Here is an 11,595-nt window from a genome sequence, read left to right as displayed (position 1 = left end):
TAGCATAGCTGTTGTAGAAATCATACGCAGCATCGTGAGACGTAAAGGTCATTTCCATTATCTGCATGAACATATCCCTCTTATCATCTGCACTGGGAGTATCTTGGACATTCTTTGCCCCATCATCTTGTGTCACCTACACAATCAAACCACAACCATGAAAACAGTTTTCTATGGTTTAACATTACTTACTTCCATAGAACATTGATTACACACATACCTCACTCATGATGACCGACGACTGGGACTCCCCAGAATCAGGTGCATCTAATGATTCGTCGTTAAGGCCTGTCTCCGCGTCGGATTCACCGTAATAGTCGTACGCATTATGACATTTGGAAATGAACTGAAAAATACAACACAAATACATAATTACTTATCATATAATATTCCAGAAGAAATTCAATTTGCAAGCCAACAAAAATTTTCACTTACGTACCTAACTAATGTAATCTTCATTCGAGAGCTCCGAGTTGTTTTCGTGATCATCATCAAGCTCATCGATCTATAAATTTTCAACACAAAGATTTAATGTTGTCGGATGCCACCAAAAAATTACAACATGACAATGCCACTCACATTAAGATCGTCCCATTCGTTTCCATTCTCTGACCGATCTTCACGATCTGAATTTTCATCATCTGACCAATCTTCTATCCAGTCTTTCATCAGTTCTCCAAACTCCATGTCTACCATGATATCAGTTAACTCCTCGTCCGCCATTTCCTACAACCAATAATATGTATCATCACATGTGCAAACATTATCAATGATGAAATATACAACACATAGCACACGATCACGGATGTAAACAACCGCAACCGAGGCCATTCAGATCTGCCAAACTTAGTAAGGAAGATGGCCACGGCACCCGTCGTGATCACTTTCAATCGCGAGGAACTGCACGATCTCAAAACCTAGCTAGATCTGTGATTACCTCTGCCGCCGGATACCTAGGTTAGCCGCCACATCAAACAACGATACTGGTGGTGTGCACAGCCGACGGCAACCGACGCTACGTGAACCCAGATCACGAGGAGCAGCACTACCGGAACAAGATCCACGATCGCATGCGCCGCCAGGTAGCTAGGTTACCCGCCCCGCTAGGTTAACCACTACCACTGGCGGCGGCAGTTCGTTCGATGTGGCCGCGAGCGAGACTAGAGGGGGGACGCGGGATGCGGTACCTGTGCGCGCTCGTTGGAGATTCACGACGTTGTCGCGCCCGCTGTCCGACGAGATCGCCGGCGACGAGATAGCCGCCGCTGGAGATCTACTACGTGACTTATGGAGCTGCGTTAATGCTCGCGAGATTGATGGAGCTGCGTGAATGATTGGATTCGGCAGGTCTTACGTGGACGTGGGGTCGTGTGATGTTTTTTTTTGACCAGGGTACTATACGTATACGGTCTGGGTTATACAGGGCTAGACAGGGCTTGGATCTGGGCTACGGCGGGCCAGGAAAAAAACAAACTCGCGGGACAAAAATACCCCTCCGAAATTAGGTTAGGGGGAGCACCGGAGCAGGTCTCGATGAACACACCGTCGCCGCTGTCGCAGACGACGCGGGCGCAACCGATGGCCGTCGAGTCGCGCCACACCACCCGCCTGTAGTGCCCGCACGACTCACCCTCTGGCGCCGAGCAGGTGTTGCTGTCATGGTCGTAGTACTGCTTCTCCGACACCCACGAATTCACGGCGTCCGTCGCCGTCCACTCGGTCCCGCCGCCGCCGCCTCCGTAGAGGTTCTCCCCGTACAGGCCGGCCATCAGGAGTATGGATCAGCTGGCAGTCGCCGTGGCGCTGATCCGCGTAGTCCTGCGCGAAGGCTGCAAACGTAGCGTCCCATGTCACCTCCCCAAGGCCCACGTCGGCGCGCGCCGCGTTGTGGGCGTCCATGAAGTCCTGCTCCGAGTTCTGGGCCGTGACCGCCATGGCAGACGCGAGAGCTACGAGCAGCACCACTAGCTTCGTCGAGTACTCCATCGCTGATTAAGCCTTATACAAAACTAATCAAGGAAGATGTATCTGTAACGATGAGATAGACTGCCACCATGCGTACGTTGTGTATTTATACTGCCTGCACAAGATCGATTGCTTCTCTGAGGTATAACTAAGCTTGGAAAGTTTCATAGAAAAAGTATATCTCGACGAATTACACTGGTCAAATTCGAAGCACATGTGCGCGCGTTGAGGTAGTCATATATCATCGTGGGCGGCCTGTTATTTCTTCTGATCGAGATTACCTCTGCCGATGTGGCGGAACTTCGTCATTTGATCTCGTGGCACGAACCTACCTAATAACTCTATCATCTTCATTATCCGAGAAGAGGTCAGGTCGTACTAGTTGGGACACACGTACCTAGTAGCTAGCCAACTAGGTGCTAGTGGTACCTAAACGTGTAAAATGATTAAGTTGAAGAATATTTCTTACGGGTTCAAGTTGTACAATTTGTTAAGTCAATTGGTACTCGCACATTCCCCGCAAAAAAATAAAATAAAAAATTTGGTACTCGCACATAAGAACCTTTTTTTTGCTTGTAATTGAGTCATTCTAATACTGTGTGCCGGTTGGTACATAGGATTTATTTTTCCGTTGGCGATAATATATGAGCAGCTAACATATCTCTTTTATTTTTGCTTTGTCATGCCTCTGTCATTTTCATGTGGATTGCAACTTTGGTAACATCCCCCTACCCCCCTCCCATGTACCATTTTTTATTATGTATTGTGGCTAGAAGCCAATTTGTGCTTCTCCCGGGAACAAGACAAAAGTCAATTTGTTTTTTAAATTGGAATGTTGTTTGTGGTCCTTGTTGTTAGCCAAATGAGTGCTAATTTTCTTGTTCAACTTCACGTGAGATTGATTTAACCTTGGCCTTGGTCGCGGAAATCTTCTTTTGAACGTGTCACAACTTGCTTTATATATAAAGTGGGGCGTGAGCTTTTTCGGTAACGTGGAACAACTCAATCAGCGGAAAGTTGTTTTTGGCTCTTCTTTTGTCTTTCTAGCTATACTGCAACATTATGATCATATTGATGTCCTAGTGCATGGTATTTGGAGATAAGAAAAACTCGGCAACTATACAATGTGTGCAAGTAGGAGTGATGCAAAGTGATATGCCTCGGCAAAGTGGTCGATCGATGATGCAACCGTGGTTGAGCAGAAAGAGGCACGAGACAAGTAAAGAGAGTGTCGAAGACGACAGGAAACATGACTAAGATTGGCTGGAGTGGTGGAAGTTGTCCGCATGACCATATAGGGCAATGATTTGCCGAAGTAGTGGGATACAGAGTGTGTGTGCATTATGACAAAGTGGTGCATCGTGTGATGTTGTCAGTAGAGCGAGAGAAAGAGCTGACCGGCAAGAAGAGGAAGGAAGGTCGGTAATATTATGCTGAGTGTTTCCAGTTTTCGCTCGGCAAATTGGGTTTTATGCTGAGCACCCCATGTAATAACACTCGACATACAACCGACCACTCAGCGTATGCAGTTTTCCTTGTGGTGAATGGCAACATGAATTTTGTCTGTACGAGTTGTATCCGAATAAAGAGAATGCACAACATAGAGAACAAGTGTTAGAGATGAAAAAAATGAAAGAAATAAACTTTCATTAGTGGTTTCTATATGTGCTGATTTTTTTCCATAGCAAGGCCACAAATCCCATAATCAACATAAGAGTAGAACTATATATTCATCCATAAACACTGCTTGTTCAATAACACAACTTACTTGAATCATAGCAATACATATCCATCGCCGGTCTAAACTATACTAGCTGTGCGAAGCCGCGGCGGCCTGCCGTGCTTGTGAAATTGCCCATCGTCGGTTTAGCTGTGATTTGTCCGACCGTTGTTTTGGTGTGAGAGATCAAATCAATGTAGCATAGAAGTTTTCTTCTATTGTAGAATATCAAAAGGGAGAGTATATTTGTTGCTGCCGTTCATTGAAAGTATATCTCTCAATTTTCTGTCAAGGGCCTCAAAATGGTTGCGGTGTACCATTGGAGCACCATCCCAATGTAGCAGACATGTTTCTTCAAGCAAAAATGCATGAACAAAGCCCCTAGTATCCTAAAATCCCATGCTACAATCTAGTCCCACGAGTGCCTTGCACTATTTGCTTTAAATTATATATATAAATTGGTTACTTTCACTATTTTGGACAGAATTGGTCACCTAACTCCCAGGCATCTATCTGTCTATCTATTATATTATTATAATGATAGAAAACGAACGGTGAAGATTTGAAATAATAGAGTGATGACAAATAAACGGCAGAGATTAGTTAAGCTCTTCTCGCAAAAAGAAAAAAAAGATTAGTTGACCTCAACGTGGCAACGCCAAGCGATATGCAAACAGAGTACACACATACGTCTTTGGAGGCACATAAGCAAAAGGAGTCCAGAGTCCATACGCTGCCCAACCTTCGCCAGCGATAGGCAAACAGAGTCCACACGTACGTCTACGTAGGCAAGGCCAGCGTCTAAGCAAAAGGAATCCATATGTTTTTTGCGATGAAGCAAAACGAGTCCATATATGCAAGGAGTCCATAGCTCAACCTATTCCATGAAAGCACACGCGGATTCCAGTTGAAGTCCAATTAGTAGTTCTTTTTTTAATACATGATGATGATGATGTGTGTGTGTGTATGAGGACGTGTTATTGTATGACCACGGCACTACAAAAATGCATGGGTGAACAAGAAACACGGCCGGACTACATCGATGTAATAAGAAAGTCAAGCAAAGCTAGAAAACCTCTTACAAATGTCATGATTGATACCCGCTCAAGAAAGTGTGGAAATATATTATATAATAAAAGCAAAACTAATCCGTGTCAACCAATTTTTTTAAGAGGAGCGTCAACCATTTTTAAGCGTAAGATTTAGTTATATACGTTAGATAACTGAATGAACATCTTTTTAAAATGCAATACACAAGCATCGACATCTACAACAAGTGTAGACAGAGACCGGGAGTTATCCTTCTTTAAAAGAAAAAAACTACAACAAGTGTAGAGGGTCGAACGGGTTCAATGGACCAAAACTACATACATTAGATAACTGAATGAACATCTTTTTAAAGTGCAATACACAAGCATCAACATCTACAACAAGTGTAGCCTGATACAGAGGCCGGGGGTTATCCTTCTTTAAAAAAAACTACAACAAGTGTAGAGGGATGAACGGGTTCAGTTTACCAGAAATTAAATGGATGTAAGAACCTTGGAGGTTCTACCAGGTTGATCCATGTTGGCAAATTATTTGGCTCTGCTGTTGATTGTCGCGATTATAATGTACAATTGTGTATATGCATCGGATTTTTCTTAGATTATTATATATAGCAAATTTGTTATTAGGTAGACATAAAATAAAATATTTTAAATATGAAATTTGATATCAGGATCTGCAAGGAAATTATCACTTTAATGTTTTATTAGGTGGACAAGTATTAGGCTATTTTATATATAAGAAATTCAAAATAAAAAGAGAAGGAAGCTACATTAAAAATTCTATACATTATTTTATCGGGGTTGCTAAATCTCAATCGACTAAAACGTAACGAAGTCTCAGTCGATGCTATATTGCTTAGATATTACTTGAATATCCGTGTAAAAAAATAAATATTTTTCTTTCTTCCTTTTGTATGTTCTCTCACTTGATTGAGACTTTGTTAAATCTCAATCGACTGAGATCTAGCCACACCCTTATTTTATTAAAATGGAAAATAGGTAAGATTTAACGATAGAAAAGAATGGTTTGAATTAAAAGAAACTGGAAATCTTCACGTTGTAGTTTGAAACTTTCTGGCCAATAGAGTTGAAGAGCCTTGATTAGATTAGGAAGATACTGTTACTAACAGCCGGATGAGACAAGAAACATGGCAATATCCCTGGAAAAAAAACACAGCAACAACGGGCAGCCTCGCGAGCATGTGCATCCCTCCACGTGTTGTTGGCAGCCTAGCGCGCCCTTCGCACGGGTAAAATCCAGCATAGTACCGCCAACATGAGAGAGATTCAGCACGCCGCCACAACATGTGCCGCAGCCAGAAGCCCCGCAAAAAGAAAAGCCCCATAGCTATTGTGCGAGCAAAAGAAACTAAAATCTGAAGAGGTGAGAACTCCATACTTCTATAGGTTGTGGCCTATTTGATTAGTGTGTACACCTCTACCCCACATAAGCCATTGCCAAGTTCGCACGTGACAAATCAATCGGCTCTCAAAGAAAGAGTAAACAAGGTGAGCGAGTTACCGGCACGAGCAATATAAGCTATCTAAAAACCTATCAAAAAGGCATGGTTAGCCAGTTGATAAAACCATCCTTGTGAAATAAATAATACTCTATGTTGTCCGTCCTTTTATAATTCATACCAGACAACATTATTATACACTAGTAGAAAACAGGGCTTTCGTTCGGGCATGGCAAGCCCATTAGTCCCGGTTCAGTCACGAACCGGGACCCATGGGGGCATTCGTCCCGGTTCGTGAGCCCAGGTGGCCGGCCGGGGCCTCGTGGGCATTGGTCCCGGTTCGTATGGAACCATTTGTCCCGGTTCGGGGCACGAACCGGGACTAATGGGCCTCGCTCCTGTCCCACAACCATTGGTCCCGGTTCTTGGCATGAACCGGGACAGAAGGCCCAGATTTAGTACCGGTTCTAGCCACGAACCGGGACAAATGAGCTGCCTATATATACCCCATCGCCGCAGCAGAGCACTCCACAGTGCTCTATTTTTTCTGGCCATCGAGGGGAGGGCATTTGGGTGCTCTAGCTCACCTCCTATGCACATGAGGTGTTCGATGAAATGTCTGAGCCACACTAGTTAATCTTTCTCCTCTCGAAACTCGACGTCCGAGCTCCATTTTCCCCGAGATTTGTCTAGGTTTAGCGGTCCGTCACGTCCCGTCCCCGTCTTCACCGCCATCGATCGCCCGCGCCATCTCGTCGCCAGCACCACCGTGGTGAGCCTCTTGTTCTTATCTTCTTTCTGAAAGAAAAAAAAATTCTTACTTCAGATAGATACTTGTCTAATTTTGTTACTTTTATTATTCCTTCTTATTACATAGTGCGATGGTTTTGGTATCCGCCCCCGTCGGCCCTCGTCCTGTCTATAATTCGGATGTGGTATATATTATCTTTTTATAACTATTTGATTCATTTATTATTTATGACAATTATGCCGACCAACGTGACATATATTTTATTTATCTAGGAGGTGGTTGAACCGGAAATTCCAACCGACCCTATTGTCGAGAGGTTAAATTTAGTTGAAGAAGAAAACAATTACTTGAAGGAAAAAATAAAAAAAATTGAGGAGGAGAAGATGATATTGGAGTTGCATGTTGCGGATGTCGTCGATGATCACAAGATCAAGATGGATGCAATGCGCTTGAAGATTAGAAAGATTAGAAAATATGCCATTCATACCAAGGCTTGGTATCATTATGCCGTTGGATCAATTGTTACCTTGGTTGCGATTATGATCGCATTTGTTTTTGCATTGAAATGTTTTACATAGTTTCAATGTATGGTTTAATTAATTAGATGCTCTGGAGAGCTATATGTTGTTAGATGAGAACTATGTATGTACTTTGGTTTTAATGTGATGATGAACTTCTATTAATTTGGTCACTTAATTATCTATTCATGATGTTCTGTAATGGTTTTTGACACACTTAATTATATACAATGCACGCAGATGAACCGGCAATGGATGTACGGTGACAGACACACCTCCGAGTACATTAAGGGCGTGCATGATTTTCTCGAAGTGGCTGAGGCAAACAAGCAGAATGGTTTTATGTGTTGTCCATGCCCTACATGTGGGAATACGAAGTCTTACTCTGACCGGAAAATCCTTCACACCCACCTGCTTTACAAGGGTTTCATGCCACACTATAATGTTTGGACGAGGCACGGAGAAATAGGGGTTATGATGGAAGACGGCGAAGAAGAAGAGGATGATGACAACTATGTGCCCCCTGAATACGGTGATGCTGCAACGGGGGAAGCTGCTGAAGATCAAGAGGAACCAGACATGTGCCCAATGATGCTGCAATGGGGGAAGCTGCTGAAGATCAAGAGGAACCAGTGCCCGATGATGATGATCTCCGCCGGGTCATTGTCGATGCAAGGACGCAATGCGAAAGTCAAAAGGAGAAGCTGAAGTTCGATAGCATGTTAGAGGATCACAAAAAAGGGTTGTACCCCAATTGCGAAGATGGCAACACAAAGCTCGGTACCGTACTGGAATTGCTGCAGTGGAAGGCAGAGAATGCTGTGCCTGACAAAGGATTTGAGAAGCTACTGAAAATATTGAAGAAGAAGCTTCCAAAGGATAACGAATTGCCTGACAGTACATACGCAACAAAGAAGGTCGTATACCCTCTAGGATTGGAGGTGCAGAAGATACATGCATGCCCTAATGACTACATCCTCTACCGCGGTGCGTACAAGGATCTGAACGCATGCCCGGTATGCGGTGCATTCCGGTATAAGATCAGACGAGATGACCCTGGTGATGTTGACGGCGAGCCCCCCCAGGAAGAGGGTTCCTGCGAAGGTGATGTGGTATGCTCCTATAATACCACGGTTGAAACGCCTGTTCAGAAACGAAGAGCATGCCAAGTTGATGCGATGGCACAGTGAGGACCGTAAGAAAGACGGGAAGTTGAGAGCACCCGCTGACGAGTCGCGGTGGAGAAAAATCGAGAGAAAGTACTGGGCTGAGTTTGCAGCTGACCCAAGGAACGTATGGTTTGGTTTAAGCGCGGATGGCATTAATCCTTTCGGGAAGCAGAGCAGCAATCACAACACCTGGCCCGTGACTCTATGTATGTATAACCTTCCTCCTTGGATGCGCATGAAGCGGAAGTTCATTATGATGCCAGTTCTCATCCAAGGCCCTAAGCAACCCGGCAACGACATTGATGTGTACCTAAGGCCATTAGTTGAAGAACTTTTACAGCTGTGGAATGGAAACGGTGTACGTACATGGGATGAGCACAAACAGGAGGAATTTAACCTGCACGTGTTGCTGTTTGTAACCATCAACGATTGGCCTGCTCTTAGTAACCTTTCAGGACAGACAAAGAAGGGATACCACGCATGCACGCACTGTTTAGATGGAACTGAAAGTATATACCTGGACAAATGCAGGAAGAATGTGTACCTGGGCCATCGTCGATTTCTTCCGACCAACCATCAATGTCGAAAGAAAGGCAAGCATTTCAAAGGCGAGGCAGATCACCGGAAGAAGCCCGCCATGCGTATCGGTGATCACGTACTTGCTATGGTCAATGATTTACACGTAATCTTTGGAAAGGGTCCCGGCGCACTAGCTGTTCCGAATGACGCTGAGGGACACGCACCCATGTGGAAGAAGAAATCTATATTTTGGGACCTACCCTACTGGAAAGACCTAGAGGTCCGCTCTTCAATCGACGTGATGCACGTGACGAAGAACCTTTGCGTGAACCTGCTAGGCTTCTTGGGCGTGTATGGGAAGACAAAAGATACACCTGACGCACGGGAGGACCTGCAATGTTTGCACGAAAAAGACGGCATGCCTCCGAAGCAGTATGAAGGTCCTGCCAGCTACGCTCTTACGAAAGAAGAGAAAGAAATCTTCTTTGAATGCCTGCTCAGTGTGAAGGTCCCGACTGGCTTCTCGTCGAATATAAAGGGAATAATAAATATGCCAGAGAAAAAGTTCCAGAACCTAAAGTCTCATGACTGCCACATGATTATGACGCAACTGCTTCCGGTTGCATTGAGGGGGCTTCTACCGGAAAACGTCCGATTAGCCATTGTGAAGCTATGTGCATTCCTCAATGCAATCTCTCAGAAGGTGATCGATCCAGAAATCATACCAAGGCTAAGGAGTGATGTGGCGCAATGTCTTGTCAGTTTCGAGCTGGTGTTCCCACCATCCTTCTTCAATATCATGACGCACGTCCTAGTTCATCTAGTCGACGAGATTGTCATTCTGGGGCCTGTATTTCTACACAATATGTTCCCCTTTGAGAGGTTCATGGGAGTCCTAAAGAGATATGTCCGTAACCGCGCTAGGCCAGAAGGAAGCATCTCCATGGGCCATCAAATAGAGGATGTCATTGGGTTTTGTGTTGACTTCATTCCTGGCCTTAAGAAGATAGGTCTCCCTAAATCGCGGTATGAGGGAAGACTGACTGGAAAAGGCATGCTAGGAGCGGACTCAATAATATGCAGGGACGGGCATTCTTGGTCTCAAGCACACTACACAGTTCTACAGAACTCTACCTTGGTGACCCCGTATGTCGATGAACACAAGAACAGTCTGTGCTCCAAACATCCTGAGCAGTGTGACGACTGGATTACATGTGAACACATCAGGACTTTCAGCAGTTGGTTGGAAACACGTCTCAGAGGTGACACCACTGTTTGTGATGAGTTGTACTCGTTGTCCAGGGGACCATCTTCGACTGTATTTACTTACAAAGGATACGAGATAAATGGGAATACATTTTACACGATCGCCCAAAATCAAAAGAGCACCAACCAAAACAGCGGTGTCCTCTTTGATGCAGCAACCGAGAGGGGAAAGGACACATATTATGGTTACATAATGGACATATGGGAACTTTGACTACGGACATGATTTTAAGGTCCCTTTGTTTAAGTGCAAATGGGTCAATCTGTCAAGAGGCGGGGTATAGGTAGAACCACAGTACGGAATGACAACAGTGGATCTGAACAATCTTGGGTACACTGACGAACCGTTCGTCCTAGCCAATTATGTGGCACAGGTTATCTATGTGAAGGACATGTCTACCAGACCGAGAAAAAGAAAAGATAAGGAAGAGAATACATCATACGATGAGCCAAAGCGCCACATAGTTCTTTCAGGAAAAAGGGACATTATGGGAGTGGAGGGCAAGACAGACATGTCTGAAGATTATGAAAAGTTTCATGAAATTCCTCCCTTCAAAGTCAAGGCTGACCCAAGCATCCTGATAAACGATGAAGATTATCCATGGTTACGGCGCAATAAGCAAATGACACAAGCGAAGAAAAAGTGAAGACTTTCTCCCGCAACTATTATGATGATACCATGCCAACTTTGTAACAGATGAGTATGATACCATTGTCCGTTTTGTACACGAAGTGCATCTAGTTTTTGACGTAACCCTCTCAACTTTCTTGCACATGCTATGTGGATGAAATGATGATACCATGCCAACTTTCAACCTTTTCAGAGTTCATTTGAAATGCTTTTCAATTTTAGGGTCTTATAGCTCAAAATAATTAGTAAATGCATGAAAAATGGTGCATGAAAAATAACAAATAAAATAAATAAGTAATTAGAAACAAAATAATATAAAATTTATTAAAATATATAAGTAGAAACAAAATAAAATAAACTTTAATAAAATTTATGAAACTAAAATTAAGAAAGTATTTTCTGTTCAAAACATTATAAGAAACCTCTAGTATTATTGAAACTAAAATCATATAAAATTGATGCAACTAAAATTATCGAAGTATTTTTTGTTCAAAATCATTAAAAGCAAAAAGAATTTTCATAAAGAACTTTTTTTGATAGAAACTTT

General features: G+C 43.5%; 1 pseudogene; it reads right to left on the bottom strand.

Moving 5' to 3' along the window:
• Positions 1-1,543: 1,543 nt before the first annotated feature.
• On the bottom strand, positions 1,544-2,004 carry LOC123172695 (pathogenesis-related protein PRB1-3-like; annotated as a pseudogene).
• Positions 2,005-11,595: the final 9,591 nt, after the last annotated feature.

The sequence above is a fragment of the Triticum aestivum genome, unplaced genomic scaffold (assembly GCF_018294505.1).
Source record: "Triticum aestivum cultivar Chinese Spring unplaced genomic scaffold, IWGSC CS RefSeq v2.1 scaffold91056, whole genome shotgun sequence".
Classification (NCBI taxonomy): domain Eukaryota; kingdom Viridiplantae; phylum Streptophyta; class Magnoliopsida; order Poales; family Poaceae; genus Triticum; species Triticum aestivum.
This window is presented reverse-complemented; position numbering and strand designations above follow the sequence as displayed.